Below are 25330 nucleotides of genomic sequence, written 5' to 3'. Positions count from 1 at the left end.
GACCTGTTACCTCTAAATAAGAGACAAGATCTAAGAAGGACTGGAGGGCTCTTATGGTACAAACAGAAGTTGTTAGTTCCCACGCGAGCCTTGCAATTGAAGGTTCTGGGTTGGTGTCACGACCATGTGACAGCCGGTCACTAAGGACAGAAGGGAACTTTGGAGTTAGTGTCTCGTACTTTCTTTTGGCCCTCTTTGTCTAAGGATGTCAGGAAGTATTGTAAGGCCTGCCCAGTCTGCGTGCTGAGCAAGGTCTCTGTAAGTAAACCATTGGGATTACTAGAACAACCTGAAACACCATCGCGACCATGGTCCCTTATCTCGATGGACTTTATAGTGGACTTGCCCGTTTCCCAGGGCTATACTTGTCTCATGGTCACAGTTGACTCTTTCACCAAGTTAGCCCATTTCTCCCCTTTGGTTGGAATCCCTACTGCTCCAATGTTAGCTGAGGTATTCCTCAGGGATATATTCAGATTACATGGACTCCCTGATAGGATCATTTCTGATAGGGGGAGTCAGTTAACTTCTCGATTCTGGACAGCCTTGTGTCATCGCTTAGAGATTAACAGAACACTGTCTTTGGGGTTTCATCCCCAGACCAATGGCCAAACTGAACGGCTTAATGCCACTTTAGAGCAATATCTGAGGTGTTACATCAATCTTCACCAAGACAATTGGGTATCCCTTCTGCCCACTGCGGAATTTGCCTATAACAATTCTGTACACACGGCTACCAACCTTAGCCCCTTTTTCTGTACTTACGGGGTTCATCCCCGGGGAATCCTTCCCTTATTCGGTTCCCCTACCAACATACCCTCAATTGAGTCCACATTAGCAGACATCTCCACCGCCCATAAGAGCGCCCAGATCAGTTTGGCCTCGGCTAGGGAAAGGTATAAGACGCAAGCCGACCGTCACCGTCAGCCCTGTCCCCTGTGGAAAGAAGGTGACCACGTATGGCTATCCACTAAGTACCTGCCTCGTTGGCTACACCCTACAAAATTGTCCCCCCGTTTCGTGGGCCCGTTCAAGATCACACAAAGGATTAATCCAGTAACCTTTAAACTCAGGCTTCCCAAAGACATGCGACGCATACACCCAGTTTTCCATTCTTCTCTCCTACGCTCTGCTGATCCCAATATCCCCAAGAACAGTAATCTACACCTCCCTTCGGTTCCCGCCCCTATTCCGGAAGAATACGAAGTTTCCCACATTAGGGATTCCAGATTTAGAAAGGGAAGACTGGAATATCTAGTGGCCTGGAAGGGATATCCCCGTTCTGAGGATTCCTGGGAACCAGGGTCCTTTTTTCATGCCCCCTTCTCACCGAGAGGTTCCATCGTTTTCACCCAGGTAAGCCTGGGTGGTCCAGGTATAGAAGGGGGCATACTGTCATGCGCCGCCAACGTTGGGGTATATGGTTGCGGTGGAGACTGGGCTGCCATTAGCCGCCCATCACGTCCCACCGCGCACCTTTAGCAGCAGTCTAGTTGTTTCCGCGGCGTCCGCCGCGGTACACCTTTTTCTTTCTGTCCCACCCGGAAGTCTGCGCGTTGCAACCCTTTCGTGTCAGGCTCCGGGTGAGACGCTTGTAGTTTTCTCCATCCCGTGTTTTCTTCGTTCCTCCTCCGCCTGCCTTCCTTACCTGTTTTTTCCCTTTGTTTTTTGTTTTCTGCTGTTTCCCTCCTACGGACACCCTGTGTACTCCCTCTTCCTGCCCCTTTCTCTGTTTAGTTTCCCAGTACCTGTTTTTCCTCCCTTAATTTTTTCACGGCTGCCGTCACCTCTGTGCCTACTATCATACTTGGCACATCCCTACGTACTGGACCTTCATACTTGGCACATCCCTACGGACTAGACCTACATACACCATAGTGGAGATGGTTTTTTTTATGCCATCAGGCTTTTTCCCCCAATTGGCTTGCTCCGGCAGAGAGGCCCCCACTAGACCTCTTTGTACTAGGTCAGGGTGGCTTCCTTCCTGGGTAGGCCATATCCTCTGACAAAAAAACGCCTTGGTGGAAGAAGAGACTTGAACAGCCCGAGGTAACTAACGCCACAGGTGAGGAGGAGGTTGGAGGGTTGGAGTTAGAAGAGGAAGAGGGTAATTCGGAGGTTGGCTCTGACATCACAGCAATTAAGGTGATCCCTGCAACTGTCCGTAAGGTGTGACCACAGCACTATCTGTACCTGCTGGGTGCCGCCAGCAATGATCGGGCAGGCTAGATCCAACAGTGCATAGTGGTGTCCGAATTATGGTTGTGTTATGATATTGGTGGTCGAGTAGCTTTTATTTTAAGAAGTAAGCCTAGTGAATTTGTGGGGCTTTGTTGTTTTGCTGTGCAACCATCAAATTCCTTAAAGAAAGTTGTTTTCAGTGAATCCATGACTCGTGATAGGTACATTGAGGACAGATATTCCAGACCCATCTTGTTTGTCCGTTGTCGACTTCCCTAGCCTACACAGTATGATTGTAGATTCTGCGTATTCTCCAACCAGCTCCGCTGTGTCTTATTTGCCAGGCTGTGATCAATCTACTGTCAACCTTCAGGGTTTCCGAGGCGGGTGAAAAAAGATTTTGTTTGTGCGGGTGAGCGCTCAATTGACACCTACAGACAGGGAAGCGGGTTGGCTGGTGAGTGAACTGACTCTATGACGCATGTTACCCGCCAAAGGAGGGTGAGCTGACAGGTAAGACTGTGTTTGTTCCAAAACTTTTTAAACTTTTATAAATACTAACAATTTTGTCCCTAAGTACTTGTTTTAAAAAATACATTAAAACAAAAGTGTATTAATGCAGCCTTCTTAGATAAACACAGTTTACTGCTCCTAGGTTTTCGATGCCTTACCACAAGTAGCAACATTTTTTACTAAATACACAAGGAATTTATCTTATGAAAAGGGAAGTTAGACATATATGCTTCCCACGGCTGTCCAGGAATGAGAACCTTTGCCAGTGAAACATAAACAAAGGACTCACCGGGTGACCCAAGGTAGGGCCATTTTAGAAAAGAAAATGTCATGTTTTCTAACTAAAGTTACATTAGAAAACAACAGACAGTCAATGTGATACATAATACTCAAAATAAGATGTGTGAATGCATTCTTCTAAGGGGTGCTGTCATGATGCATTCATTTTATTTTAAAGATTCAAGTAATGACAAGTGGGGCCATGGAGAACATTTACAGAACAAAAATGATATGTAGCCTCTCAAAAGTGAACTCTCCTGTTGACTCTCCTGGGCAGCCGTCGTTTCCACTGCCTCACAGAGTGCTGCTACAGCTCCTGCAGACTCGACATATCTCTGCAGGACACGTTTTGCACACACAGAGGCAATGGCTGGTGTCACAGCATGCAATAATGGACTTGTCCATGGGAAAAAATATTGAACTCTGAAGCCCAATGATGCCATTATGCAATTGGCAAATTCACAAGTAGTACAGTACATGTATAATGCTATTTGGCAATGACATTTTTATCCTCCTTACACTCGGTTTTCCTTCTTTGTAGCCGTCATCTCTTTTCTTCTTTTACTATCAGTTTATTTTTCCTTCTTTTATTGTTTTGTTCTTCCTTTTCTTGTCTTCGTTTCTTTAGATCTAGCCCTCTCTCCATATCTATCCTTCTCCCGGCCCTTTCTTTGTTTTTATTTCCATCTCTTTCGATTTCCCACATGTTCTTTCTTTCGTTTTTTGTTTGTTTCTTTTTCTTTTTGTCTATTTTCCTTTGTGTTTCTTTCATTTAATACTTCTTTCTTTCATTCCTGCTTTTCATTTTTCCATCTTTCCTTTATTATTAATTTCTTTTTGTTTCCTGTCACGTCCGCTCTGTCTCTCTTCTTGCTCCACTTACATGAAATTCTCTTCCCTCAGACATCTGAAAAACAGTCCACACCAGTTTGTTTAAAGGCAAACTAAAAGCCTACCTCATTGTCCCAGAGTTAACCTCTTAACCTACTTCTCATCTACTTACTAGCTAACTTGTTTTCCTTTCCTCTAACCTGCCTCTGTCCCTTACATTCTTTGCCTCCACTGTACCACTACCTCCTTCATGGTTACATCCCTAACACAACTGGACGTACTGCCTACCTGTACTGAACATGAGTGTCCTTAATCTATGTAAGTCCACCAATGAATTGACCCAGTGATTATTCTATTTACTCCCCTCCACAACCTGGTCAAAGTGTCACTCAAACTCACCTCATTGTAAGAAGCTCACTGCATCCGATTCCTTATCTATTGTATGTTCTTTCGTGATCAAAAGAGGATTGTATATAAATACATAAATGCATTCTTTAACTCCTTCAATCCATCAATCTCTTTCTTTATATGGATCTTTCGTTCCATTGTTATTTCCTTCATTACACCTCCCGTCTCTATGCTTTGCTTCATTCCATCAGTTTGTTTCCCCCTCTTTCTTTCATAATTGTTCTTCTTTCTTTTGTTCCTCTTTTCCGTATTTCTTTCATTTGATCCAGTCTTTTAAGGGCTCCCCCTAGCTGGCACAGTGAGAAAAGGTGCAGCAGGCACCCTTTTGTTATTAAATGCACCCGTGGTGGTGGGCATCAGCACCCTATTCACACAATGATTATCTCCCTGCTCCGACGCGGGAGCCAGTAGGTTTTCATTGGAATAAGGAGCTCATGTGTTTTGAGTGTCCTATTCCAGTGATTTACACCCCCTGCAAGGCACCGGAGCAGGGAGGGACAAAACAAATGTGTCCCTCCTGCCCCCCACGGCACGCAGGGTGGGGGGGTCCCAATTCGCGCAGGGCGCTGCTTGCTGCCTCTAAGGCTGGCCCTGCTCTGCACATCCCCCCTCAAGCACTCCCTTGTGCACCCCCTTCTTAAGAAACCCTCCTCCGACCCCTCCTGCCCGGCTAACTATCGCCCAATCTCTATCACTCCCTTCCTGGGCAAGCTCCTGGAGAAACTGGCCATCTCCCAGCTTAATCTCCATGCTGAATCTGTTGGTAATCCTCACGACCATCAGTCGGGCTTCAGAGCCGCCAGAAGCACGGAAACTGCTCTCCTGAACATCTGTGAGGACCTGCTCTCGAACCTTGACTCAAACACTCCTTGTGTTCTCATTTTGCTTGATCTCTCCTCTGCCTTTGATACTGTCAACCATACCATCCTGCTCAACCGTCTCCGTGATAACCTGGGTATCACTGGTCAGGCCCTGGCGTGGCTGTCCTCTTTCCTCTGGAATCGACCCTCCCAGGTCCAACTGGGGTCCTTCCTCTCTCACATCTTTCTCTCTGCCTGTGGTGTCCCCCAGGGATCTAACCTCTCTCCCTGGCTGTTCAACCAGTACTTGGCACTTCTTGCCCACCGCATCGCCGCTCTCTGCCCCAATTTTTAGTGCTATGCGGATGATACCCAGCTCATTTTCAGGCTACCCTCGGCCTCCTCCTCTCCTTCCCTCATCTCTGACTGTCTTTCTGCTATCCAGGAATGGTGTGCCACCAATGACCTCTGCCTTAATGGCAGTAAGACTGAGATTCTACTCATCGGTACACCCACTCCCTCCTTCCCTGCAGCTCTCTGGCCGGCCTCTCTTGGCCCTCTTCCTGCTCCTACCTGCAAGGCTAAAAACCTTGGGGTCATCTTCGACCCACACTCTCTTTCGCTCATCACATATCTGGCGTCTCTAAGAAGACACACTACCAGCTTCACCTCCTCAGAGGAATCCTTCCTTTCCTCTCCTTCCCCCAGAAGCTCACTGTCTCTAGAGCCTTGGTTCTCTCGAAGCTGGACTACTGTAACAGCCTCTATCTGAATCTGCCTGCCTCTACTCTCTGCCCTTTGCAACTCAACTCATCCAGAACAGGACTGCGAGACTTGCCCTTGGCCTCAAGCCCAGGGACCGTATCTCTCCAGGACTGAAAAATAGCTACACTGGCTCCCAGTGGCTGCGAGGATTAAGTTCAAAACCCTCTGCATTGTCCATAAGGCCTTCTGGGGACTCGGGCCAAAATACCTTCAACTCTCTTCCTAAATATCTTCCTTCTCGAGCTCTTCGCTCATCTACCTCCAACTCCCTCAGGGTCAGCCGCTTCTCCAAGCAACGAGCTGGGGTTAGATCTCTCTCCGCAGCAGGGGCCTCCCTCTGGAACAGCCTTCCTGCCTCCCTGAACTTGAGGAGAACCATCTCTGGTTCCGGAAGCACCTCAAAACCTTCCTCTTTGCCTCCGCTTTCTCTCCCCCTCTCCCCTGTTAATATTACTGAAACTGCACTGAATCTGCAACGGGGCCACTTACCTATCCCGGTCTGCGGCCCTGCCACTCTCCCATGCACTGCCTCCCTGGCAACCCCTGCACTGTGGGACTGTCTCTGTATCCCTACAGCCCCTCCTTCCAGCACTTGTCTGCGCTTATCCTGCACTTGCCACCAGCTGGCCCTTATTATTTATCTTGTTCTACTAAACCTGTACTACACTTCTCCTCTCCCTTACCCCCTTGCACTTTTCCCTTCCCCTCCACCCTGCACTTGCGCAATCTGAATGACACCTGGCCTAGTAGGATTGTTGTCTGTCTCCCCTTGTTCCCCCCCGCCTCGTCGTGCCTTGAAACACTTGTGTATAGGCGCGTTATAAATGCCATGTCATATCATATCATATCATATTGCTTTTATTCCAGCGTTTCATCATTCCTTCTTTCCTTCATAGGTCATTGCTTTCATTCCTTTGTTCCCTCTTTCTGTGTTTTCATCTACATCTGTCTTTCTAATGTCAATTCCTTCATTCCATCTTTCCTTCTTTGTTTTCCCTCATTTAGTCTTTCTTTGTATCTCCAATTCTTAACATTTCTTTCTATCTGCATTTCTTATTCTTTCACTTTCACTTTCTTTTTCTTTCTTTTTTCTATTATTTTATCGTTTTCTGGATTCATTTCTTTCTCTTTCTTTCTCGCTCTCTCTCGTTTGCACTGTTTATTTTTTATTGATTGTTGGTTAATAACACACCTTTTATCAAAACACACAATAAATAAAAAACATCAAAATTCCAGTCCCTATTCCATATTCATCATCCCATACGCTATTTCAGGAATGATGGCTTCCACCTTGGCATCCGCTTTTAAGATTCTTTCACGTCCTTATCAAAGACATGCTTCAAGAATTTAACCAGGGCAAAAGTTGCCAGAAAATGTTCACCTCGTTGAAGGAATGGCCAAAGTAAGTCTGCTGCTTCCAAGTGTCTTTCCTTGATAATCTTGCCCAGATATCTAGTTCTGAGGTCAGTCAGGCCTCGGCAGAATAACGTTATGTGCCTAAGGAATTCCTCCTCTTCTTCCCTGCGGCAGAATCAGCAATCCGTCGACAAAGCCTAGCCATACATTTTCAGAATCTGTGTAGTTGGATACAGATTCATCCTAAAATGCAAAATTGGCCTGTGTACCAGTTGTTGGGAAATTGTACCAGATACTTTGGAAGTTCACCCCAAGCTTTATGTTTGATCCACAAAGTGTTAGGAATTTTACATTGGTTTTCCTTGTCAATCATACTGGTCCAGTCTTCTTGCCACACTTTCCATTTAACCTTCGCAGGATTGTTGGTTAACTCCTCTACAGATATGTCAAGTCGATTGAGAGATTGGACACAGTTATTCACCCATTCCTCTAGTAAGGAACCTCTTGACATCTTTAGTGCCGCAACCAAGATTTGAAAAGGTTTAGCCTGTTCGGGCAGAAAGCATTTACGGAAGAGGGCCAGGGTTTTCCATAAGGTTCTAGCTTGCAGCGAGATCAGACCCAGCTCAAAATGAATGAGCGCCATTGAGATCAGATTGGGAAGCTTCAATAGCTTTGTCCAGAATAGTCCTTCTAGCATATGCCATATTCTCCGTGAGGTACATGGAAAGCCTTCAGCCCCATGAATTAATACTGGGATTATTTTTGCTTTTGTAAAAGGATACCAGCGGCAAGAATGAGAATTTACTGTATATTCGATGAATCAACCTTCCTTGTGCAATCAAGGTGTTCAGCTTAACCTTCTGAGCATTCTGTCGAGGGAAGTCAACCTTGCTGGTGTTAATCAAGCCCCCCAAATATATCACCAGTTGGGATTCTACAAGCGGTTGCTTATTTACATACCATTGTCATGATAGTAGGTCTGTGATAAATTAATTGTCAGACCATTGAGAACCATATATTGAGAGATAGCATCCAGGCTCTGCTGCAGACTGATAGGCGTTTGATCAACCAAAACCATATAATTTGCAAAGAGGAGTCTCTTCACATGTTGATCACCTATTTTTGGTGGAAATACTCTTACTATGCCCAATGTCTCTTTTAGGTCAGAGATGAATAGACCAAATAGTGTTGGGACCAGGGGACAGCCCTGTTTAAGGCCTATGAACGTTGATATCAGGCTTGTCAGGACACCCTGGGCACTAAGATGAATCTGCACACTAGTCGACCCATAGAGCAATTTGATAGCCTCCAACAATTCCCCAGGGCAATTCTACCACTTCATCTTTGCCCATAGTAGTTATCGGTCAACATAATGGAACATGTTTTTTAGGTCTATGAAAGCCACGTAGACTTACGTCTTCACTCCAAGGACCTTTCCTTTGTTGATGTTTATCAGGAAAACATTTCGATCAGTTCCTACTCCCGTGACAAATCCTGTTTGTAACGGGTCATCCCTGTTTTTAGTTGTAATCCATTTTTGAAGTTCTTTCAACAGGAAACCTGCAAACAGCTTTCCAATAGAATCCACCAATGTGGATAATTGGAAGGTTCAGCCCTGTTACCTTGTTTGTATATAGGAACTATAATCACAGATTTCCACTAGTCAGGGATCATCCGCATTCTCATGATTTGCTTGAACAGCTCAAAGATCAGTGGAATCCACAATTCTGGATCTTTCTTGATCATATGATTTGTAATGCCATCTGAACCAGTCACTCTGGAGTTGCTAGCCCTCTTGATTAATAATTCTACATCCAAGGATCCAAAGGGAGCGACCACCCTTTGCTTTCAATAGGAAGTGTCATGTCAGATAGGGCCTCTTTTTGGTTGATTAATTGCTGGAAAAATGCCCTCCACGGTCCTTCTGTCACAACATTTAGGAGCGTGTTGGCTGCCCATCTTTTTTGCTAATAGCCAATAGCATGGATTCTGCTTCCTTGTGTAGCATTTATGCTTTGTGCAAAGCCAGCCAGTTCTTATAGCCAGTTCTTATAGGCCTGTTTTTGGTTTTTAATCAAAATTGTCTTGTTTGCTACTTGTCTTCAATTAATCCATTTAATGTCCATCCACATTTGTTTTGTTTCCATCTTGACTTCGTCGTCATACGTGTGTTGATGGGTTGGCTTGGTCAGAGTAGATTTTCCCAATTTTCATTTGAATTCGAAGAAGAAAGCAACGTAATTCACATCATCCCCCTGCATTAGCATTCTCAGAGTCTCATTGGAGAAGGATACAATGTCCTGTCGCTTCATCCTCAGCCTGTTCATACCTTGATAAAGTGCAAGGGGCATCAACCTTAGGCTTTGTAGAGGAGTATATCAGAGCTAAAGATTTAGTAACGAGTGGTCACTAGCTGTTTTCTGGATAACTTGAAAAGATAGAATACCCGGGAGTAACGAACATGATACAAATGCATAATCCAAACAGCTGGCCCAGTTACCATTCGACCACTTTGTTTTACAAGGACAGTCGCCCTGTGTTTGGCCATTCAAAATATAAAAGTCTTGTGTCTTCATTAGGTTCAGCCAATCTGCAACGCTGATGTCACTACGAGAGGGGAAACCCTTAAAGCCCAGCAATAAGACATTTTCATTCTTAATACAAGGGTAATTAAGGTCTTTGACAAGAATTTTATGATGGGGTTTATATTGTCATGTCCAATTGTGTAAAAGTGTGGAAACCTCCTTCAGGAAACTCATCGAGGAGATAGCAGTAGGATTCCAAAAGATGTTGAGAACCAAAAAGTGTTGGACGTCTAGATCTTCAGTTACCTTCAGGCTAGTGATTTGCAGAAAGGGATTAGGGCTACCGCATATTTTCGCTGATAGCCCAGAGCCAAGCTTGATAAAAGTTAGGAGTGTTGCCTCTGGACAACCTGGGTCCCCTCCGCAAGCTGGTGTACAAACATTTGTGTAGCCATCGAGGCTAGGTGTGTCCCAAAGCCAGGTTTCCTGTAGACAGATCACATGAAATGCACTTGATTGTAAAGGTTGGTCCTTCAGAAGGTGAACATGGCCTCTTGTATTCCAAAAGGCCATCCGCCTATATGAATATCGTGGCTAATCAGAAGGCGATTGCTTTCTACAGTCCAAATCATCCCCATTGGTGTGAGTCACATTAGGTTGAATCACAAACTCGCCATGAGTTATTGTGCATTTGAGGTTGCCCCTATTGCAGAAAGTGATCTTTAATGGGCCATTGGGTTTTCTCGCTACAGATTTTAATTCTGGTTCAGAGATCTCAAAGGTTACCCGGACGCTGATATTATCAGAATTCTTGATGGCATAAGGTGACTCCAAAGATAGATCGCATCAATTTGTAGGAACATCAAATCTCTTCGGGATGTTAGAAAGAGCTTAGTTGTTAGTCTCTCCATGAATTCCCGACACTTGAAACCCATCGGGAGCAACAGGTGTGCCATTTCCAATAAAAAGTCTTAAAACCTTTTGAACGTAAGTGAAGAATCACCTGATCAGTTACGTGCTCTTTTGGAAACTCCACAATTGAAATGTCATCAGATTGAAGAAAACGCAACAGAGGAATATTATGGAAGAGACTTAGCATGTTGAATCGATTCAAGATGAATCCATCCCTCGCCAGTAGCAAACGCTCAAGGATTACCTTATATGAATTTGGATTACTTGTATTATTCTGAGATTTTTTCTCCAAATGTCTATTGAAGTTAGACGATTGACGCCCCCTTAGCTGTCATTGAAAACCGTCAGCTCGATCTCTCTACAGGCCATCAAACAGAGTTTATCATCTCCACTCATCAGGATTAGCAGAGGCCTATTTTTAATTAAGATATCCCTGTGTCTTCAGCCAATGTCCGGAAAGAAGAGCCATGGTCTGGAGATCTCTTGTGGGTCTTGGAATTAGGTCCAGTAGTCTCCTGGTTACCAGACAGAGATGCGCAAGGGGTCGTAGGTGCCAAGAGTGTGACTCGAGAAGCATAGGCGAGTCGTGTTGCTGATGAAGTAGATTTCAGAGTAGGTTAAATAACTTCTATTGACAACTCCTCTTCTTCAAGCCTGTATGTAGAGCAATTTAGGCATTCATCATCTGTATCATCCGTCTGGACTCCCTCAATAAGTAACCCTCCTTTATACATTTTTATGGGGTTACTAACAGGTTGAAGTAGAAGAGTGACTGGAGACGGAAGGGTTTTAAGGTCCTGAGACTTAAAAGGGAAGACCCTCTTCAATTGTTGCTCCTGAGGCTTTGTTTTAGTCAACTTTCTTGTAACTTTCCTCTTCTTTCTTTGTTGAAAGATTGGAAACTGTAGTAAGTCTGCCTTATCTGACATCTGAGCATTAGTTTCCAGTGGCGGGCGAACAGGTTGGTGTTTCATCGCAGAGGACTCTTTTGATGTTAACTCTATCTTAATCGGGGGCGGGAGACATTCGCCCTGGCCTAGGACAGCCTCTCCCAAACACTCAACAAGATCTTCTTTGTTACTGGCAGTGTCTGGGGCCACTGGATTCTTCTTTTCGATCGTTAGGTTATTTATATGATTTTGATCAGCAGTAGGAACATCCTCGCTAGTTCACTGGAAAGGAGCAGGGTCTCAATTGAGAGAGAGGCTCGCTTTCTATTAGGGACCAGCGGCTTCAGTTGCAGCAGATCCAAATATTTGCTCAGTAGGTATTTTTTATCAGCTCTCTCAAGGTTCAGGTGTCCTGCATTTTACCCTGAACCAGTTTTGAACATTCAGCCTCCTGATCTACTTGTGATTGAAGTGAAGTGATGAATCATTCAATGTATACAACCTTTGAGTGAATCAACGCCAATAATGTTGCTTAGTCCTTTATATTCTCACTTATAGTCTCATAACGTTTTTATATCGGATTCAATGAGATGGATATCCAGGCCATCATCTTGCAACGTAGGTTAAATGCATTAGGTTAAATGCAGAGGAATTCACTTCAGATTTTAGGTCTTCAGAGAGCTCTTATTCAATGGCCCGGTCTCTCCGTTTCTGTTGGAAAGGAAATGAAACGATGAGGATCCTCAGCTATAAGAGAGTTTGACACATCCGTTGAACAGCGATCCTCTGATCGGGAGGCAGCCTTAGTCTCATTAGAAGCCACCTGGTGCAAGAGTGGTGAATAAGTTGGCGCATCGATCACCCTTCCACTGGAAGGTTCAGTGCCCGTAGGCACTGAAGACCGACATTGAACTTGTACATTATCAGGTTCATTAAAATCAAGCAAAGTTGAGTTATCCTTCTGCATATCACGTTGTGAGACCATTGCAATGGTGGCTGGCGAACATTTTCAAGTTCCAAGAGCTCCCTAGGGCTGTCTTTTGTATATCCCTTCAACCCCTCACTCCCTCCCCTGGGTGAAAGAAAAGCCACCAGAAAATCTAAGTAGTCACTTGCCGTATCATTGACGCTGCCTCATGAGATGTTTGCCGCCTCCAGCTCTCGCCCTTCATTTGGAGAGCCTGTGGGCTGCCTTTCCGTGTTCTGAACCTTCAGAGAAGAGAGAAGATCACTCTGGAGGATCTCCAAGTCTGTTAAATCAAGCTGGAGACATAGAGGGGGGTCCCTCGGTCATCAGTGTTAACGTCTGTTGTAGTAGTGAGAATCACAGTGTCAAATGATGGTGAAGTATCTAGAGATATCGATCTCTGTTTAACTAGGCTTTTTGCTTTCAGAACATTACTTGGACTGCTGCATTCCACCCCACCCATAGAATCCTGCAGCCAGGTTTTAGCATCTTTCAATAGTCCTTTAGAGCCTTTACAAGAGACCCCGTCTGATAGCAAAGAATGTGGGGATGACTGTTTTTGCAATTTGTCCAATTTTCACAGGCTTCCACTCACCTGAGCTTTGGATTGCAGCCTTGCATGCGACATGGGGAAAAAACATGGCTGCTCGCACCATGTGATCGATGGACTTGTACTCCCTGTCCTCCCAGTCAACACTGGCAACACTCCGCGTTGCTCCATGTCGCTCCACGATGAGAGCAGGGATTTTAAGGGTTGGATCGAAGAGCAGCCAGGAGAGTAGAGAGGGTAGACAGAATTCAGTCAGGCAGCGCAGCACTTCCAACACTGGCAAAACTCCCCACACTCCAAAGTCTTCTCATTCTTTTCATTTTTCTTTCATTCATATCATACTACCTTGTTCCCTTTATTCTATCTTTGATTCCCTCACTTATTCCTGATTTTATTTATTTTTTAACTGATAAACAACAGGCTCCACTATGTTCCAGTTGTTGTCACTCTGCCCAGGAAGACCACGCTTACCTCCTATCTTTAGACAAATAGATCAGAGCAATAATGTATCAGGCTTTTTTTCAGTGACTGCCATCAAAGTCTTTGAAATCTTCCAACCTGGAATAAAATGAAGGCCCGACGATTTACCTATGCAGGCAGCCTATTACATAAGGCAACACTTCACACTGTAACACAATCTTTCCTTGTGAGTTATTGCACCCATCTGTTATTTATTCCTATCTTTCTTTCTCCCATTTATGCATCAAAGAATATTTCGTTTATGGCATTTGTTATGTAAATGGTCACAATAACAGCATCTTGGGAGCCTTGTGGAGAGTTTTGCATTGGTCCTTTTGAGAACCTCCAATGGTGAGGAGGGACTTTGAAGGTAGTTCTCTGGTATTAAATCACTTTATAAGCTCATTATACACGTAGTCCAAGTAAAACAAAGAGACGAATTGTGACTTTTTTGTCCAAACCTCGCACAGTAGCATTTCTGAACTTGGTTTGCATAAACAGCTACTAGTGGTATATTCTGGTTTAGTGAAGGTCCTAACCTACCACACAAAACAGAGAAAACATGTGTGCATCTACTCAGACTGGAAAAAAAGGGGCATTATAATGTATAGCCAGGAGTGAACCATTACAATAGCAATTAGGATTTCTTCAGAGATAATTCCTCTAGAATGAATGAGTGACAATACTTTGCTACCAGCGAATTGGAGGCCCGATTTGTGTGTACTCTGGTCATAAGGTTTAGGGTCCAAAAATAATATTGGTCTTCATTTTTTAAAAGAATACTGGCAAAGATTTCTGTTCGATTTATCAGATTTTCTTTTGTATCATCCTCCAGATAATTCCAGTGATGACGAAAAATGGAAGAAAGTTCAACACCACTTCCCTCTACAAGGGCAGGAGCCCTTGCTCAACCCTAGCTGCAGGAGCAACTAGGCACAACATTTCTACACGCAGCAGAATTAAGATCCAGCATTCGATCCTCAAAAATCACAACGCGGATGCCACAAGTTCATTTTTGATCTAACCATGCTGAAGGGAATCTCGTAGCACACTTCCTTGCTGCCTGGTTCACCATTCTGATCAAACCGCATGGAACAGCAGCCCCTGCCATATCCCTGAAGCTGCTTTTACGTATTGCATTTGAAATCTTCAAAATGGCCAGCGCTCCCCATCTAGCTTCCGTATACAGTCTTGTTGCCTACCAACGACCCACAGAGCCCATTTAAATCCAACCAACCTGCCGGCAGGCAGAAGCCTGCCCTACGTTAGAAGGCCCAGTTAAAAGGCCCCTGTCTGTGCCTGTCAGTGCCAGTCGGATGGCAGGGCTCTGACATTCAAGAACTACATGTGCCTCAGCTACCCTGAAAATGTACATTTCTGATTGATCTGTCCTTAGCTAGCCTGTTGTCAAGAACAATCGACTCACCTGCATGCACCACAAAGAGCATTGCTCGCATATATCATGCACACATTAATCCAAGATAAGACACCACACTGATCTGTATCTCCTGCTTAACTGTGATATAGTGATTGATTCAACATAGCCAGATGTTTAAACAGATAACTCTCTTAAATGTGTTCGCCCCTTTGCCTGTGTATGCCAAACTAGCCTTAAGAGCGCAAGCCCCTATCACCTCAGGAGAACTACTATCAGTGTAAATGTCACTGTCAGCTACTCCTACCTTGAATATCCACCTCATCTGCAGACCTCCAGAACCTGTACTCCTATCCTATCCTATCCTCAAATGCCAAACCCAAATCACAAACCATAATACTGGGTCATTTCAACCTAGGTCGCAATGACCCACTTGACACAAATGCGCTATTCCTGGCCAACACTATGTTAGCACTCAGCCTTTTGCACCGAATACAGAATCCTACACTTGCAAAAGGCTGCATACTTGACTGGTTAGCGGATATCAACTGTAACTCCACGAGTACCTCGAACTCTCCCTGTCCCTCGTCAGATCATCATCTGATAACCTTCAATATTGATACTAGGATCAACCATACTAACCTCCCTAAACTGGCCCCAGCGTCCCATCAAGAAATCAACGGAATATCACGGCCAGTAACCTACTACCCTTACTGCAACCTGTCCTATGTACACAAAACCTTACTAACCCCGATCGGGCAATAATGACCAAAACAGTACAACTAAACTATACTATCCGCCATAGACAAACTTGCTCATCTTGCCTTACGAAAAGCAAAAAAACCTGCCCACTCAAATGGGTAGTTCACGCCCACCTTAAAAGCATTAAGAACTGCGAAAAGAAAAACTGAATCACAATGGAAAAAATTCCAAACTGAAATAAACAAACGGGAATTTAAAAGAGTCAACCTTGAATATAAACAACAAGTCATCCTTACAAAAAGTTCACTGTATAATTATAGAATCACCAAGGCTAATTCAAATGCAAATGAACTGTTCTCAATACTCATGGAATTAGAGACTCTGTTCCCCCCAGTGGAAAACTGCAACAATGATACGAACTGGTGTCTGAACATTCAAAATGCCCTCCAAGATAAAATTGCACGTCTCCAGCCTAAAATCAAAGCAAAACAAATGCTAGTTAAACGTCATGATCCCTCTAGTCACCTCGCAAATGCCCCAACCACCAATGAACCACCTCAATTTGAATTCACAGAGGTCACAAATACAGAGGTCCTCCAAATCATATCCAGCTTAAAACTGTCAAGGTGCCAAGGTGACCCTTGCCTGGCTACAGTCAATAAGGACTGTGCCCCACAACTAACTCCATTCATTACGAAGTTCAACAATGCCTCATTCAATAACAACTGTGTCCCCATTGACCTTAAAAGAAACCTGGGTATTACCCCTTCTTACAAAAACAACCCTCGAACCAAACATACCCACTATCTACCGCCCAATAACAACTGTACCATTTCTTCTGAAAACTCTATACAGGGTAGCTTACCTTCAAATTCAGAAATACCCGGAAGCTAATAACATCCTTCGACTACGACAGTCAGGATTCCGCCCACGTCATGGGGCGGAAACAGCACTATTGGACCTAAAAGATAAAGAGAAGCTAGCATTACTTGTCCTCCTTGACCTGTCAGCTGCTTTCGACCTTGTGGCCCACAACATACTGTGCAAACACCTGACTCAGCAGCACATTTCTTCGCTAACGCTTCGCAATGGATCAAATCATTTTTAACAGACAGAACCATGAGAGTCTTCTCACCCAAAGCTGAAGCACTAAGCCTCTATTTGACCGCCTTGGCGGTCTGGGTGTCACCTACACAAACTACACAGACGACACCGAGATCTACATACCTATCATTGGGGACCACGCCACTGCCACTGCCATACTCAATGCCGTTTACCTAACCATCCAAGCATGGATGGTGCATCACGGGCTATGCTTGAACAACGACAAGACTGAGTTGCTCATCATAGGCTCTCAACTCAGGTTGGACAAACTAAACAACTCCTTCCAATCATTCAATATTGATGGTGACACCATCAAAGTTTTGAATGAGGTAAAAACATGTGCCTTTTACTTCGACTCATCGCTAACACTTTCAAAACAAGTAAATGCTAACACATCAGCTACAACGTATACTTGCAAACTTATGAATGCATGCAGACTATTTCTGTCACCTGACAGTTGTATTACCTTGGCCAGAGCCTTAGTCCTGAACCAACTAGACAACTGTAATGCCATATACGCTGCCACTAAGATCCAGAACATTACAAAACTCCAGGTCTTGGAAAACAACACCCTCGGAGCGGCACTTAACATTCCAAGATCAGCCTGTATCTCTTCAACGAGACAGGAAATTCACTGGTTGTCGGGGCATGAGAGAATAGTGTTCAAAACACTCACTCTAACTCACAAATGCCTTCACCGAGTAGCCATCATACTTACTTGATGGACAAGGTCTCAAAACCCAAGGCCCACCAGAGCAGCATACATGCACCTCCTCGCCACGCCACGCTTCAAGCTACAAAACACAGGTGGCAGTAGCTTCCCCACGGATGCTAGCAAGCAATGGAATACCCTGCCTATCCAACACAGAGCACAAGAATCCTCCTGGGTATTCCCTAGACAGCTTAAGACCCAGCTCTTTACACATAGCTTGGGTAAATAATGTTCACTAGGCATGTCTGATTGTACATACTAAATACCCACAAGTCTCCAGCAGACACCTGTAATGTAATGTAGTATATGACCTGTTGCACACTTCAGTGTCAAAATGTCTGGACATGTGTAACCATGGAAACAATTGTAAAAAGAAATCAGTAAGACAGCACCTTTGGGCTTGGTGCGCTATATAAGCAACAAAATAAATAAATAAATGTGATGGCACTTTTGCTATCAGTTGAAAGAAGAATTGAAAGGATGAAAGAGAAAGGGGAAGACGGAAAGGGAGGAAGGAATGAATGAAATAGAATTGTAAGAAAGAGAAGGAAAGTGTGACATGGTGGGATGGACTTCAATAAAGGAAAACAGTGAGAAAAAAGGCAATAAAAGGTAAGACTAGAAGGGGAAACAAAACAATTAGTAGATGGAATGCAAGGAAGGAAGAAAGAAAGGGAGGGAGTGAGGGAGGAGAAAGGAGTAAAGAAGGGAGGGAGAAAAGTGAAGCAAGTAGAAGAAATGAGGGCAGGAAGACAGGGAAAAAATAGGTGTAAAGGCTGGAGGGAGAGAAACAGAAGCAAGGAGGACAAGAGGAAAGGAAGAAAGTAGCGGCGGAAAAAAGGAGAACAATGGAGAAGAAGAAAGGATGAAAGGAGAGGAAATGGAAAAGGATAATAAGGGAAGAAACGAAACAAAAGGGGTAGCGAGTGAGAAAAGCAGAATGAGGGCGGAAAGGAGGGAAGGCGATTAGGCAAAGAAATGAGAAGAAGAAAGGGGAAATGAGAGGAAAGGGGAAGAACAAAAAGGGAGATTAAGAGGAGGAAGGAGGGAGGAAATAAAAAAAGGGGAAGAGAAGAAAGGATAAAATGCTTGGCGGGATAAAAGGAAAATAAAGACAGAATGAAAAGAAAGGTGGAAGGTAGAGGAAATAAGAAAGGATAAAAGGCGAAGAAAAGGGGAAAGGAGGAAAGTGACAGAAAGGAGGATATAAAAGGAAAGGAAGGGGACATTGGGAAAGAGGAGGTAAAGGAATGGGGAGCTGAGATGGAGTAAAAGGAGCGGGAGGAAGGCAATAAAGTAAGGAGAGGGTGAATGGTGAAATAAGAGGGAGGAAGGATAGACAGAAGAGAGGAAAGAAAGGAGTGGGAGGGTAGGAAAGGGAGGATAGGGAAGGAGAAAAGAGGAGAGGTTGGGAAAGACAGGTGTAAAGAGGGTTGACATTTCTATGCAACATAGCATTATACCGTGTGTTAGTCAAAATGACAATTGTATCATTTCACTTCAAAGGCGAAGCATGTTTACTGTGGTGAAGTCCATTACTGATGTGTTTTAACAGAAGCAGTTGCTTTTCGTTGTAGAAAGTGCCCTGCAGTGATCAGTCAAGTTGATTATTAATACCTTGTGACAGAAGCCATGGCTTAATCCGAGACAGCGTGAAAGAAAATATGTTCGTCCCCATGTGCCAATTATAAGGCTAATTTTTGGGTCTCTTTTTAAACATTGTACATGTCTGTTAGCGTTCTCCGAGGGGCACTATTCACAGCATTTCGCCTTTGATAGCTGTAAACCAAGCCTAGATAGCAGCATCACTAGGGAGGGAAAATATTCTTTAAACACAGTTAAATAACTTTATCACCTTCGAGCAGCGCCAAAGAAGCATCAACAGTCCAGTGAAAACTGTTACAGTTTCCTTAAAAGCAATATATAAATCCGCGGGGGGTGGGTGCAGGGCTCCACACATTCCACTCTTGTTGCCGATTGCTTTCCCACAAACTATCAAGCGCCCTGTCAGACGGCACCCACTCCTCCCTTTCTTTACACTCTGCATGCAGCTCAAGGCTGCGAACGGCAAAGCCCATGTATTTCTCCTCAGAAAGCTGTCCAGGAGGAAACTCAATGGGGGTCATTCCGAGTATGGTGGTAGCCATGGAGCAATTAGCTCCATGGCTGCCTCCCATATCGGTACCGACTCCGGTTTGGTTCAATGGGGACTTACCGGTCCATTCCGACCTTGGATGGACCGGTAAATCCCCATTGACCAAACCATTCCCCATTCCCATTTGAGCCCCCATGGGGCTCATTAGGAATGGGGAGGGCACAAATAACGGGCTCGCGAATGGCAAGCCGTTATTTGCGCCATGGTCCCCTAACGGGACCCGTAAGGTACGTTTGGTCCGACCAAACGTACCTTACGGGTCCCGTTAGGGGACCTCGGAATCGGGCAGTAGGGGAATACTGGCACAGGTCTCCTTACCGGTGCCCGGTATCCCTACCGTCCGACTCAGAATGAGGCCCAATGAATTCAAGGGCAGCAGTGAAGCAGCGAGATGCACACCCATTACAAGGCTGCCGGTCCAGCAACAACGTTACCGGTAAGCTTGCTGATACCGTTGTTTCCGGACCGGCAAACTACGAGTTCTGCAAGCGGGTGCCTTTTAGCCCTACAGGTCTGGCCTGGTGGGCGGAACAGCACCCGCTCACAGACCTTGACGGATGCACCAGCACCATTCCTGAATGGTGCTGGTGCATCCGTCCTCCCCATTCCCATTGTGTTCAATGGAACTCGAATGGGAATGGGGAGTAATATTTTCCGGCACCTGGCATTGGGCAATTACCGGAACTGCCGGGGCTGTAATGCCCCGGTAAGTCCCCATTGCCGGACACCAGAAAAAGAATGACTCCCGCGGCAGCCGTGCAGTTTTTACCTGCATGGCTACCGCCGGACTCGTAATGAGACCCATGTTTTAATCATGAGCCACACTATATCGGGATAGACTGGTAGGTTCAGCCAACGGCTGTGGTGGGGCGCTTCTAGCAAACACGCACGCAGCCCTGGACTGCAAACTACGGGTTGGATAGAGGTGTCTGCTTTTACAGTGCTGGGTGGCAAGTATCTGCAATGCCCTTACAGCTCTCTGCTGTGAACCTCCAGTGCCTGCAACTGGCGACCAGAGATGCTCATGACAAGAGATGAGGAGGAAAATGTCCTGGCAGGTCTACCCCTGTATGCTTTTGCCCCACCTACACGGCAGCAGAACTGATCTTGTGTACCCATAGCTTAGAACTGTGGTCTTCAAATTGTGGGGCCAGAAGGATGTCCAAGGGAGGCCCCAGACTCTTATAAAAGCCCTGCAAGAGAATGGTGCTTATGGGAGTTGCCAATTGCACCAGGCAAAACCAGCTTCGATCTCTAATCTTCATATGTTAGCATAGGACTACTGGCTATTCCTCCGAACCTGCTAGTTACCATGACCCATGGCGTCTACCTCCTTGCTCCTTCTCGGAACTTATGTGTTATGTGTTTGTATATGTCTATGTAAGCGCCCTGAGACCCCTGGGTGAGTGAATGCGCTCTATAAGAAATCCTTTAGTTAGTTAGTTAGTTAGTTAGTTAGTTAGCTTGCCATGAATCCCTGAATCCCTATCAGGCTCGCCTCAGGCACCTGGCGAGCTTGGGCACCTTCATCGATGAGATGAGAAAATCTATGGCCAGCCAGTTGAAGCCTGTTACTCTGAGATGATATGGAAACACATGTTTACAGTAGTTACACTACTACCCACCACGAATCTGAGAACTAGGCGAAGAGTACGAACGGGCTGGTGCAAGAGCTGGCCAAAGGGAGGCTTCTCCTGGGCAACATGTAGAGGTCTCAGTGTGCACAGTCAAGGAATGATCCCCCACTACTCAGCCACCTGGACAGACTCCCCTCGTGACCATCGGGCGACCATCAGGGTGTGTGGGTAAAGTGGCAGTGTCCTTCTGTTAAAGGTTCCAGGTCCGGCAAGGGTAGAAAAGTGTACAAACGGTGGAAAATTACAGCATTATTCAAAGGTGCGCAGGTATCACATGCATCATAAACACCTTATGCAGAAAAGACGTGGAAGGTGCACAAAGTTTCCACAAAGGATGTCAACAACTCTGTATCTGAATTAGACCCCGCAGGTGACCAACAGATAGGTATTATTTCAACTGTCTAGTCTGTGCAACGTGGTACAAGGTTGTCATTCTGGACCCGTCATTGTGCTCGTCAACTCCAGGGCGTTTCTGAATGCCGTGAGCCTGGATCAATTCCAGTACTTGTGTCCAATCCGCACACTGAATAACACATGGCTGCACGTCTTTGTGTTTTGTAGTAATGCCCCATTGTTACAGTGCGACAGCAATAGACAGTGAGTTGGATCTGCGCTGCATCCGCTTCCGTGCAACGGGCTACAACGCTACTCATTGCCATGACGATGTAATACATACGTACACTCTACGCATGCGCAGGGCTACTTATACTAGCCCTTCGCGCATGCGCAGAACATGAAATCACGATACAGCTCTCCCGCGGATGATGAAGCTAACAGCGGTCTGACGAACTGCAGACCAAGGTTTCACCTCGAGTTCCGACGAGGGATTCGGTTCCAGGTAAGCACCACTGAGGCTCTAGACATTACCTAGGATCCTCCCCTACCCGGGGTGCTAACATTTTCGAACATAGAATCACATATACCTCACGGTAATGGCGTTGCCGCTATCTCCATTTGCAGCTCTGATTCTGCATGAATGAAAAGCACGGCAACAGAGATTAAGCTCTAAGTGCAAAGAGGACTTGCACCTTTTCATCCAGATGGATAATAAGAATTCCGCTACGTGACACACAGTGTTACATCCGCCCTGCGTCCCGCAACGCGGTGACACAGGGCGTCTGAATAAAAGCCCCGCCCCCGTGCATGGGAGACAGTTCCGGGCACAGCAACGAACAGTGTGTGACGTGTGTTCATTTCGCTGTCGCTGGAGCTGCGATGCCTCGGCCTGCTCATTAGGCCCAGCACCCCCTGTCTCCACACGCGCAGGGCCGCGAGGCAGGATACAACAATGGCGACGAGGGGAACAGAACCCAGCACATGCGCTCGGCACTCAGCAGCTGTTGCTGACCCACGGCGACACACCGAATTTTTGGAACATCCAGTGGGGGGGGCTCACAAAACCCCCCCACCCACAAAAAAAAAACATTTTCTTTCCCCCTTTTTCTCCTCCACTTTTGTTAAATACCAAGTGGGCTGAATCTCGACATGGGCCACGGCTGTTTTCGAAGGGACACATCCCCTAGGAGCTCCCATCATGCTGTGCATCAACCATTCCGTGCACACCAGGGGTCAGAGGCCCCGCTCCAGTGCAGTACTTGTGGACTCGAGGCTACTGCACATGGTGAGTGCCTGGATCGACGCAGCTGCCCCTCGACCATGGCGTGAGACCCTCAAACCTCGGAGGGACAAAGTCACCAAAGGACACACATCAAGGTGAGGCATTTGAACCCCATTGGGACACAGCGAGGTCCTGCCATGGCAAATGGCACGTCCACCCCCAGGCCCGGCACGCCCTCTAGACTGGCTGCGAATCTGTCGATGTCGTCACCGCAAGCTCGCCCACAAGGGGGCTCCTCGGCAATGATTCAGCCTTTTGACCCATTCACAGATCCATCATCAGTTGGCCCCCTGTGGCAGCTATGGATCCAAAAATTCGAAATGGCAATGGAGTGCAAGGACGTAACCTCCTCCAGGAAGATGAGATCGCACCTGTTACTGAATGTGGAGGACGAGGTGCTACGCATCTTTAACTCACTAACCATCGATGATGGCCAGGACATCTACCAGCTAGCGAAAGATGCCTTGACGGCCCATTTCCTCCCACAACTCAACCCGACTATGAAACCTTCATTTTCTGCACCACATTTCAGGCAGAAGAGGAGACCTTGGACGCCTACCACACCCGACTCAGGAAGTTGGCAATCTCGTGTGAGTTCACGGATGTCGAGAAAGAAATCCGGAGACAACTCATTAACGGCATCCAATCGGAGAAACTGAGGAGGATGGTGCTGAGTGAGAAGGGCATCTCTCTGACACGCATTCCGGAGTTGGGTCGTCAAAGGGAGCTGGCACATGCCAGGGCCGCCAACATGGGCGTGACACTTCAAACCTACAGCCTGCCCTCACGACATCCATGGTGGCCCATGTCACCAACAGACAATCCACAAGGGATGAGGCTGGCGGCAATTACACACCAGCCAGATGGCAGCCATGGATCCCGGGAACCATGGAGTGTGGATGGTGTGGTGGACCGCGACATGGACGGCGGAACTGCCCTGCGCAAGGGACAACAAGTGGGGCATGTGGCAGAAAGGACCACTATGCTAAGGTGTGCCGGTCATCGGGTACCACGCTACCGCCTCCACAGAATCCCCAGGTGAAGAGTGGGTGTGATGCTGGAAATGCATCGGAGGGACAGGGCCTCCGTATCCTTGTCCTTTACTGCTTTTTATCGTGTGTTCTGTCGTGTTTTCCACGCAGGAGTTCGTGTGGGACTCCTGGCGGTGCAGCTCTCTTTCTTTTGGTTTGGTGAACGGACCCGTGGGATACCCTTATGGCACCCATGGGTGGAGGTACAACCCTGTGCCCCTAGTGTATGTTTTTGGGCACCTGTGGGTGGCCCGCAGAGCAGGGTATGGGCTGGTGGCAGCTCCATGCTGAATTTGACAGGTGCGCGGTGTATCCTCCATTTTGGGATACCCCAGCCCTTCCATTGGGATCAGTTGATTCCTGATGGAAAACAAGATGGCCCCGGTGGCCTCTTGCTTTCGATTACCCATTACCTTTTTTTCCCAAAGTCCTGGGAAGCCCTGACTCTGTCCCTTCCCCCTAACTGGTTGTTGGGTGGAAATGCCATATATGGTGTTGTTGTGAAGGCCCAGCCAGACTAGCTGGAGCCTTCCCGGTGATGTATGTTGTGGGTACCTCCTGTGGGTGGGACCTGGGTGAATAGAGTGTGTGACGAATATGCATTCTGTGTTGTGGGTGTCTAGTATCTGGTGGTTGACACAATGACTGAGACAACCCTTCTCGAAACCGGTATGAATGCAGCTTGGAGTGTTGAATGGCTCGGTACTTGTCCCAATACACATAACTTGTTGTGAGTGTCTGGAGAGAAGTGAATGGCCTGAATACCTTGTGTGCCTGATTGGCTGCCTGCCTGCATGAATGCCCATAGTCGTAATTGGATGCTTGAGTGTGACCCAGCGGAATGAATGGGAGATCAACAGTATATCTGGGGACCTCTCACTGCTAGGAATCGTATTCAGAAGCTGAAGTCCACTACGACGAGTAACTGGATTAACTGACGCTTGACCTTGAAACCCCCGCTGGACGAGAAGGAGTGCTGTGGCTCTCCCTCACAATCTGAAGTCTGCTGTGTTTCCAAGGACTGACCCAGAGAGGACCTGGTAAGGCGCCCTCTTCCCGAGCTACGAGGGACCATCGTGCACAGCTGATCTTTGCCAACGCTCCCTGGTAGACAGACCTTCGACAGGCTGCCGACCCGATACGGGGACTGATGCGGAACTCCAAGGAGAAGCCCCCGGACTGTTGTCCGCCACTGTCGATGACCGCCGTCAACGACCGGAGCCGCCATGCTCCCGTTTGCCTAAGAACTTCAATTGATCATCGGACGCTCTCATCTGCATCGGCACCCACTTGTCTCCCGCTGGAGAAGGCCCGACCGTTGATGCGCCGAGGAGCATCCACCGGTGGGTTTCCCGCCACCTACAGATCGCAGAGACACCGACGACTCGACGCACTTGCTGGGCCACAGTTCTTCATCATCTCTTTGCGGTCCAGAACTATCGTCACCGAGGAACCCCGCACGCCTCTTCCTTGCAGGACGCCAACGCTCTGTCGTCTACGAGCACCGCTAGGAACAAAGCTGCCACTTCCCTGCCATAGTTCACCTTGTTCACCGTC

Source organism: Ambystoma mexicanum, chromosome 8, assembly GCF_040938575.1.
Source record: "Ambystoma mexicanum isolate Mex_15411 chromosome 8, UKY_AmexF1_1, whole genome shotgun sequence".
In the NCBI taxonomy this organism is placed as follows: domain Eukaryota; kingdom Metazoa; phylum Chordata; class Amphibia; order Caudata; family Ambystomatidae; genus Ambystoma; species Ambystoma mexicanum.
Note: the sequence above shows the minus strand (reverse complement) of the source record.